An 11,204-nucleotide genomic window follows, 5' to 3' on the forward strand; every position below is an offset into this window, starting at 1 on the left:
CATCTTCTTAAATCTCCAAACCTTCCAAAAAGATTACGATTAGTTCTAGGATTTTACGGACTCTACAGTGTGCAACTATTTCAGAAGAGAGAGAAAACACAGTCGATAAAGAGAAAAGAAACACAATAAAGTATTAGCAACAATACAATAATTGCTTTATTATATACAATAATTGTTAACCGCTAATAATATATTAGTTGAATAGATAATGATTAAGTTAACACGATAATCTATTTTTTTACCTTTTAAGAAAATATATATCAGGTAACAATAGTTATTTTTAACATCTTGCCAACCAATTTAAAAAGCGATAATATGTTTTATAACAGCTAACCAAACATGTACCTGTTAATGACAACATATTGTATAAAATGTAACTGCTAAGTTGTGACGACGTACAATGTTATATGACTTGTTAGACCGGTAATCAATTTCGTACATTTAACAAACTATGTACAAACCAATGTCAGCTATTTATTAACATCTTATAACCCATTTAAAAAATCTTTAACATGTATTGTAACATCTAAGCAAAGATTTACCTGCTCACTATACTCGCTACTGAAGTGTTATCTATATCGGGGAGACCCTATCTTCTGACTGTACAGCTCATACATACACCAGCATCTGAATCGAGGAGATCTATAATACGTACAGTGGTGGTTGAGACCGAGTGAACCGACGAAGAGATTGTGGTAGACGAACTCATGAGGTGATAAAGATATAAGATTTCCAAACATCAAGTTCTGCAGAATTTCAATCTCCTCGGTTCATGGTGAGAGATTTGATTCAATCAATTTTGGTTTGTGTTAGGATCAAATCTTCTCTCCTACCAGTTCTAGATGAACTCATCGAGGAGGTAATTTTATGGATCCATGAATGTGAATATAGAAAAGAGAAGAAATTTATTTGTAAAAAAAGGGTGTGATAATGGATAGATAAGATGAAAAAGAAAAAAATATTATTATTTGGTAAAAAAATTTAGTGAGATACGAAAAGGAGAAGGAAGAAGTATGGGCAGGGGCTGGCAGGGCAGGGACAGAGACATGGGGAAGGGCAAGGGCAGGGACAAAATTGAGGTTTAAAAATATCAATAGTGTTTAGGATATTTATCTAATTATGGATCTTTCTAGGTACATGGGGCCTAATTTCTCATTTTTATAATTGGAGGTTATGTGGTGTAAAATCCGTATAAAATTGACATACAACTATGATAAAATTCAAAAAACAATCTTTTTAGATAATTATTACAACACCCGTACACATAAAAATCAGAGCCCTAACTATTAGAAGGCACAACAGATAAATTTTAAGTTGTAGACCAAAAACCCTTAACCATGATATTAGTTAGAGAACACCGTCATCAAAACAGTATAAACTAGTCATAGATACTAAAACAACATCAAAATTAGTAATCACTATACCCTAAAACCATAACATCCCTAAACCCATATCATACGTTTAAACTCTGTTAAGTAGTTAACAACTAAACATAAATTATATATATCCCTTAACCATTGTGTAAGAGTTCATCACACCTACTACAAAACAGTATACATTATTCATACATACTAAATATAAAAAGATAATTGTAAAATCAGCATCAAAATTATTAATCACTATACCCTAAACCCTTACATCCCTGAACCCTCACATCCCTAAACCCAAATATCATAGGTGTTAAGTTTGTAAACACTTAATCATAACATGATAAGTTACTTTGTAATCAGATATATTTATAAGATTCGATTATTCTCTAACGAGATATCCAGATATATGTAGTACAAACCGATACTAAAATATCACAAATTAAAATAAAATGTAATCCAGAGAAGTTTACAGTAATATAGCAATGATTTTTTTTGTAAATTTATATATTAATTGATTAATAGTACCAGATATACGGTAACGAATCTGATTAAATGTATATATAATGGTTTGTATTCATCTTGTAGATCTATATATTTATTCGTGTGACATATTACATTTTTAAATTAGTAGTATTCAAGAGATATATGTTAAATATCCATGTATTTATTCCGCTATCCGGTTGTTTCGTCCATGAAGGCTACAATGCTCTGTCTTCATCGCCTTTCTTGGTTTGGTTTCTTAGAGTCATGATCTTCATCGCCTTTCTTGGTTTGGTTTCTTAGAGTCATGATTGGTTTGGTTTTGGTGCCAAAACTCTAAAACGCCATCCGTACAACGAGCCTACTCCCTCATCAGATACGTCTGTCTATGGCTGTATTTATCGAGTTCATCTGCAACCATTTAAGAAACGGAAAACTCGGTTCTGAGTAAACAAAAAGTTGGATGTTTTATATGAAAGGCTACAAAGATTTTTCTCTATAATAATGCAATGGCATTTGTTCTTGTACATAAAGATTAAAAAGGAAAAAGAATTCAAACTTTGATGAGCAAAACCAAACAAGAATTGAGAATCAAGAATCACAAAGGTGAAGTTTTTATGCATTAGGAACACAGTTAATAAAACAAAAATCATAAAAGCAATGAGATATATACTCGAGAGAGAGAGAATCAAACATCTCAGAAGAACCCAGAAAGAGAAACCAAACTAAATCTTTCAAAGCTCAGTGTTTGTTAAATTCAACTCAAAATGGGTTCTTCTACTCCAAAACCTCTTCTTCAGCTTCTTCTACTTCTCTCTCTTCTTCCCCGGCGATGAAGCTCGCCTCTGAGTCCCCATCTCCAGCGATCCACAAAGCGTTCTCTTTTTCGACGCCGTTGGTTCACAATCCTCCGGCTAGAAAAGGCAACACTCACCATCTCGTTTCCCTCACTTCCACTTCTTACGGGCTCTCTCCTCCTCAAATTCTCCTCCGGCCAAGAGACGCCTCCTCGTATCTCAATCGCCGAGAAGAACACGACAGATCCGGGCTCACGCGAGTGGATTCCACATAAACCTAAGAACTTGAGAATCTTACTCTCCTGAAAGACCATCACCAGACCCTAGTCAGCAAACGAACAAACAAACAAGAAGTACTTGTTTTCTCTGAGATACGCAAGACCTTTTTTAAAAAAATATTAAATATGAAATATTGAATATGAAATAAAAATAATAATATTGGTTGGTGAACCTATATTATGTTTTTTTTTAAATTACTAGTTGCAAAAAAAAAGATTTTTTTTAAAATATCTTAATGTCTTCAGCAAAACACTAAACCCTAAACCATAAATCATAAACCTAGGGTAAACCCTAAACCATTGGGTAAACCATAAATCCTAGGATAAATCCTATACCCTAAATAGAAACACTAAACACTAAACCCTTAATCCTAACCCTTAATCCATTCGACAAATCCTATTGGTTGGTGAACCTATATTATGTTTTATTTGTAAAAAAATTTACTAGTTGCAAAAAAAGAAGATTTTTTAAAAAATATTTTAACGTCTTCAGCAAAACACTAAACCCTAAACCATAAATCCTAAACCCTAGGGTAAACCCTAAACCCTTGGATAAACCATAACCCCTTGGATAAATCATATACCCTAAATCAAAACACTAAACACTAAATTTTAAAAACACTAAACCATTGATCCTAACCCGTAATCCCTTCGACAAATCCTAAACCCTAGGGATTATGGCTTATCCAAGGGTTTAGAGTTTAGTGTTTAGTATTTAGAGTTTAGTGTTTAGAGACCAACGCTGTAAATTCAGAATATTCGCTTGGGCTAAATTGTAAGATTGAAATGTCTGGGGCTAAATTAATAGGATATTTCTGCACATGCTGAAATTCTAGGTTTCTTTGTAAAGAAACAGAAGTTCAGGGACCTATTTTACAAAAGTATGGGAAATCACCATTGGAACCTCCTCTTCACTTGATACCGACGGCAAAAGCCTGAATCCGGTGAAGACGGCCGCGACGGAGCAAGACATGACGAAGAATGGAGCCCCAGGATTGGTCTTTCCACGCCGGCAAAGCTTGAATCACAGTGGTTATGAGCGATTGTCGTGGCTGAGGATCTCGACGAACACGACGAGGAAGACAGAGACGTCGCAGGGGAATGTGGAAGTGGTCCTGTCGTGGAGGGAGAAGCCGGCACAGAGCTGAGAACGAAGATGTAGAATGTGGAAGTGGTCTTGTCGTGAGACCACGGCCATGGTGGCTCCGGTTTCAGTTGATGGTGGAAGAAGAAAGCCGCGACGGAATTGGCGAGCAAGGACGTGGCAGAGAAGGAGGAGCGGTGACTTGGAATGTTGAGAAAGATTTGCAGAGCACGGGTAATTGAGGCTACAGTGGTTTCGTCGATCAATTCCGTTTTAAATTATTATTTAGGTAACTGGTTTCATATGTGAGGAGTCGAGATGTACCGGTTGTGTCAGTACTCCACTTACGTCTAAATATAGGGGGCACACTCGTATTAATGAAAAATGCACAATGCTTTATCTATTTACCTAATTAAATAAGTTTTCATTGCTATTTATCGTAATTTCTCAATTTTTTATAAACATTTTCTGATTCAATTGTATAATACTAAAAATTATGTAATTAAAATAATCTGAATAATTAACGATAAATCTTAACTAATTGACTTTTACAAATTTATTACTAGAAGTTTTATTTTCTGAGCCAATTGCAGTTTTTCCTCCTTCGATCTGATAATGCTTTTGAGATTCTCTAAATCGAAAATATCAATTTTCCGGATAAGATAATCTTCGGCTGGGCATATATACACACGTTAATAATGGTTTCGGGTTTTCGGTCTATATTGGCCCTTTGAGGCCCAATATGTCAAGATTACTACCAATTGAGAGAGATAAGATAAGTGTAGGATTTTTAACGCTAAAACTCCTCGACTAAGTTTGTTTGGATGAAAATTCTCAAATTAAGTATTTAAAAAAAAATTCTCAAACTAACTTTATTTAATGAATTAAACCCTAACTGGTCATAATTACTGTTACTACCAGTAAATCTTTAGTTTAGGAGTTTCTACATTCATTAAACATAGTTGAGGGGTTTTACCCTTAAAAATTTTTAAAAAATCAAAAATTTTATAATATTATCTAAAAAATTAGTAACTGAAATTTTCAAAATTAATATTTTAATTTTTTTTTTGTAAATATATAAGTTTGATATGTTTTGAACATCAACATCATATATGTATAAATTTAAATTTAAAACCCATAAAATATAATAAAAAATTATCTAAAGATTTACCTGTAATAAAATTACTAAAATGTTAAAATGTAAAAGACAAAAAAATATAATAAAATTATATCTTATCTAGTAAAAGTGTAATAAAAATTTACATGTAATAAAATTACTAAAAGGTTAAAAATGTAAAAAAACAAGAAAATATAATAGAAATTAATCTTTTCTAATAAAGCTGTAATAGTAAATCTTTAGATAATTTTTATTATATTTTTTGAGTTTTACATTTTTAATTATACATATATAATGTTGATGTTAAAAACACATCAAACTCATATATTTACAAAAAAAAATTTAAAAGTGCTAATTTTGAAATTTAAGTTACTAATTTTAGATAATATTATAAAATTTTGAATTTTTTCTTTTTTTGATTTTTAATGGTAAAACCCCTCAACTATGTTTACTTAATGTACAAACCCCTCAAACTAAAGATTTACCGGTAGTAATGGTAATTATGACCTGCTAGGTTTAATTCATTAAATAAAGTTAGTTTGTGGATTTTTTCGTTAAATACTTAGTTTGGAGGTTTTTACTCAAAACAAACTTAGTTGAGAGGTTTTCCCGTTAAAAATCCATAAGTTTACAATGTAGTTCCAAAAAAAAAAAGATAAGTTTACAATATCCCTTCGTAAATGATTAAAAGATTTAGGATATATGACAAAACTCCATCAATACCTTGTTGTAGTTAGCAATTTTTTTTTGTTCTGTTAGTTTAATAGACTTTTAACGTTTGATACAATACCATTACAGACCCACAAGCTGACAAGGTAAACATAACTTTTCGGAGCCAAATATAAAACGGCAACAACACATGACATCACACAAACAAGACAGAAAAGTGATCAGTGAAATCTTCTTGGAACATACCAATAATCACTACAGATATGAAGCTGAACGATAACAGAAGCCGAAATGAACGAGAAAGCGATGACGATCCAATTTATCTGAGGTGAGATAAGAGCTCCAAGACACGTTCCAAACCAGGAACCACGAGCCAACGCCACCCAAGAACAAGCTTCAACACAGGAAGCCACGAGAAAACGTATCTAACACCCTGAGAAGCTGACGAAGAAGACGATTGACAATCAACTACTCAGAGACCGTACACAATTGAGCTATAACTCCACAATCTCTTACCAAGAAATCTGAAGAACCATCGGTTTAAAACCAAGAAAACAGCATAACTTCTCCCCACCGAAGCTTCGCACTGAGCCGGATATTCGCCTGCTTTGTGCCTCTGGTGGCCCTGGTCGGACAACTAGACCTTACTGAAAGAGCACGATAAGCGACTTGTCACCAAAGAGGACAAGAGAAAAGGCTAAAGACCATGGTCAAGGGATCCTACCAGAGAATCCTAAACAGCCACCAATAAACCACCATAGCCTCAAGACCACACAATCTCCAAAAAATCAAAGATTTCTTAATCACATTACATTCATACACCCAAGCTAAGCTAAAACAAGACCCTCCAGATTTTAGGGAACCTTCGACAAAGTCTATGCAAGGATAAGGATAAGAAAACGGAAGCACACAATCACCATAGATTTCCTGAAGCCGCCTCACCAACCTCGATGGAGAAGTAACAACACACTCAGAGACGGTATAAACCTGCCACCGCACACCAGAAAAAATATTTGAGACTAGCAAGGCATTTCAAGCAAACCAAGACGGTGATGAAGCAACCAACCTTCTTATCAAAGAGAACCCAAGCTGACAAATTCTTAAATCCAACCGAACAGCCGCAAGACAAGGGAGAAGTACTGGTGATAAAAACCGGATTGTGCTCCTTGCTCCCATAAGAACAATAGAGTTACCAACATACGATCTTACACACAGACTCCGCTAGGGTTTGGACCTCACTGGAAAGAGAAAATTGGGACACCAAACCCTAAGCCAACTAAATCTGACCCCCCACACCCTCCGAAGCTCCTAACGACTCGCCTTTACTCCAGATTGAAAGGGAGAAGCATGAAAATCGAGATCTATAAATAAGATATGAGCGATGCCATCGTCTTCTGTAACTAGGGCGTCATGCATATCACCGAAGGAGAGGAGAGCTGGCAGGAGGCAAAACACAGACAAATGGAACCGTAACCGGCGCACACGCCGACACGGCCAGAACAAGCTGAGAGACAATGTCTTCACGGAGATCACTTTTTTCTTTTCGCCAAATTTTTTTTTCTTATTAACTAGCCTTTTTATAATAGTATTTAGGATTTTTTTTTAACGCTGATTTAACTAAGATATTACAATTATGAAAAAGATTACATAAACGATTCGACAACCGATAATATTATTTGTCTTATGAGGATCTACGTCTAACTTCATCACCAGAGCCGCCCTATGAAGATCCGCCTGACCGGGATAATACTTGAACAATGTTGAATATCCGTTGTAAGTCTTTCATGCGTAGCCTGCATAATTGTTCAATAAATCGGTTTCTCCAGGAATTGAAACTTGAGCCTACTGGTATAGAAGCATTAATGAACCCTTAGTCAAATCTATTGGTATAGAAGCATTAATAGTACTAGGGGTCGAGCCCCGCATGTTAACTTTTTTTTAATATCTTTTCTTTCTTTAACTTGTTTGTTGCGTTGTTCCTATTTGGTTTTGTAGTTGTAGGTGGGGGCATTTTCAGCGATGTGTAGGCGTGTTGTTGAATTCATCAGAGACGCTTTGTTATTGATCTCCCGTTGATGTACGGTTGTTAGATTAACGTTGAATTTTTAGCCAAAATTAATCTGGTTAAACAGAGAAACAAATTGTGTGTTTGGTCCATTGTTATTGGGGACAGTCACTGTGGATGATCTTTGTAAGTCACGTTTTATAGAAAATTCTAGCCATATTGGTCCCTTCGTTAATCGCTTATGGTTATCTCTTTGATTAATTTCTTATTTCTGGAGTTACAATTTTGTTTCGTGCCTTTTGTTTAATGGTTTCACTGAAGAAGGGAAAGTCTTTAACGCTTCTCTGAATTATAATTCAAGGACTACCCGAAGCTTTGAATGAAGATGAGAATGAGTTTCTCGATAAACTCACATGGTCAACAATCTTTCTATCTAAAACTCAGTGGCATGTTATTTAATTATCTCTTATTGGCCTGCATATAACATGCCAGTGAAAAACATTGATGAGCTGCTGTTTATAAGCTCTTGAAAATTTAAGAAGAATCATGATTATCAGCCCGTCTTTATCTTTTTAGTCAAATAGGACGGTAATTAGCAGATAAAGATAAAGAACAGCTTCTTGTTCTCTTGGGATTTTTTGAGAATGACAACTAAAAGTATTTAAAAATGCTAGAATAAATTGGTTTTCAGGCAAGGGCTGAAATACAATTGGCAAACCAAAAAAAGCAGAGCACCCAAACCACCAGCTCCAGCCACTAAAGTGAGTGTGGTGTTTCAAAAATTAAATTGTTTGATGAATTGCTGTTTATTGCTACTCTCTCATTCCGCCTTGTTGCTTTATCTAGTAGCAACATCTCAGGGTTTTCAACAACTGCTCTGTTTATTGGTACTCTCTCTGATTTTGCATGATTGATAACTGAACACCTTTTCACCCCCTCCCCCTCTATTGTATTCCCTACAACAGTGACTACATATTCAATTGAGTATGTGTTTGATCCAAAAATGGTGTTTATGCTGGTGATGTTTGTTGAATCAATACAATAAAAGAATCTAAGTTGAATGATTAGATTCTTGAGGCTTAGGAGAAATCTTGAAATGAAATCAAATGGAAAAAGAACATAAAAAAGATTTCATTGATTAAATATTCATTACAAAGATGATTACAAAGGTAAATGAACTTTAGAATACAAAATCTCTATGAAAATATGTTCTTTAAAGTCTAAGAAGAGGAGAAGATCATTTCTCATAAGGAGGTAGCTCTTTATTTATAGAAAGATGAAGCCTAGGGACAATATGGGTCTAGTTCAATGTCTAATGGGCCTTGAGGAAGATGTAAATCCATCTCCAACAATAAGTCCCCCCAAGTTCGTTGAGAGAGATGGAATCGATCTCTCCGAAGTTTACGACGATAGGAGGGTTTATTAGACAATGAACTAGACATACTCAAGCCTATCACGGTTTAGGCGAGTTTATTTCGAACTTGTGCCTAGTAAAAACGAGTTTGCTTTAAACTCATGCTTAGCGAAAGACGAGTTTACTTGACTCATGCTAAGACAGTAGCGAGTTTACTGAGAACTCGTACCTAGTAGAAGGAGAGCTTCTGTAAACTCATGCCTAGCCAAAGTTGAGTTTTGTAAACTCGTGTCTAACAATAAGCGAGTCGACCGCAAACTCGTGCCTAATAAAAAGCAAGTTCAATATAAACTCGTGCCTAAAATACAAGTTTACCGAACTATTGCCGACCCGAAGTCTCGTGTTGAGATCATGTGTGCCGAGCAGTTGTTGGTGTGTACGACTCGTCAGGCTATGATAACGTTGCTGTCAAGAGAAACGTGTTGTGAGTTGCGAGGTCCGGTGATGAGCTCGAGATTGGCGACGATGAAGTCAGCAGGAGTTGTGCGGACCGTGATCACGTCAGCTAGAGCTTGTACCAGAGTCTGATCTTGTCATATGTCTGCCTCACAATTGATTCTGTCTCACAAAGAAAAATATGATGATTATCAGATCAAGTTTATCCAAAAGAGATAATCAAAGTTTTGTGTAATGGATAAGCAAGCTATGGTTTAGCTCGTGTTAATGCTCGGCTCTTGCAAATGATGTTTGTAATTTATCAATCACTAATCATTATGCACAGGTTGCAAACAACAAAGCAATCAACTGCAATTATCTCATAAAGTTTATAAGATACTTATCTTTGAGGTGAAGAAGAAACAAGCGTCTGAGGTAAAGATCAAGCGACTGTCGAGATCGAACTGGTACTGAAATGATCTTATGATGAGCTTGTTGTCGCTGATGGAGCGTGAAAGACTGAGCCTTCTAGTCGACAAGCCACCATCACGTCCTCATCTCTGCAGGATCCAACATCTCTCAAGCAACCTTCTGGTGGTGAACTCTTCCTCAATGGATCGTTTTGAACACTTATAAATAGCTTTATAAGATTTACTTATAAATTTTTGTAACGATTTGTAAATTCTTCTAATGACTTATTACATCTTATAATTGTGTTATGAAGATTATTAAACTCTTATAATTTTTTTATAAACTCTTATAAATAGATTTATAAACTCTTATGAATGATTTATAAATTCTTATAAATGATTTTATAAACCCTTATAAATAGTTTTATAAATATTTAAGTGTTTTATAAACCTTAGAGATAACTATAAAAATTTATAATATTAATGGTTCATAAAAAGTTTTATAACTATTATAAATGGGTTATATAAAACTGTTTTATATATTCATATGATTGATTTTATAAACCCTTATAAACAAACATGAATAGCTTTATTAGTCATTATAGATACTTCCTTCTTGCAAACACAATTGATATATTGAAGAATACATAAATAGATTGAAAGATGGATCGACTAAATGGTGTATATCTTGGCATATGTGATGAGCATTTTGATTTTGCTGAATATTAAACACTCGAAGGTGGAATGGATTGAGGATGGAGGAATGGCTAAAACAGGTGCAAGTTGCATTAGGAAAGCTAACTGCTCTAGAATGCTCTGATGAGAAACAAAGAAAAAAAATAATGGTGAGTGCAAAGAAGTGCACATAGTAAAAAAAATATTTGAGCTTTGTTACCTTAGTGTTAAACTCTTCTAGGACAGTTCCAAAGACATATCATTTAGTTCTTTTAGAAAAGCTCCAGGGACATGCTTAGCTTTTAGCTCTTCGATCCAATCTATCAGCACAAATTTCGGTGATATCATTACATATAAACTATAGTTATCCAATCTTTCTCAATTTAATGCTATGAACTAGAATTGTAAATAATTTCTTGTGTATTCATGTTTTTCAGCAATGTCATACAACACAATAGTTATGCACACTTTTCTAATCTTGGAATCAACCACGTGTTAGTGGTCCAGTGGTTAAACTCAACCTGGAAAGT

This window comes from Brassica napus, chromosome C3, assembly GCF_020379485.1.
Source record: "Brassica napus cultivar Da-Ae chromosome C3, Da-Ae, whole genome shotgun sequence".
Lineage (NCBI taxonomy): Eukaryota > Viridiplantae > Streptophyta > Magnoliopsida > Brassicales > Brassicaceae > Brassica > Brassica napus.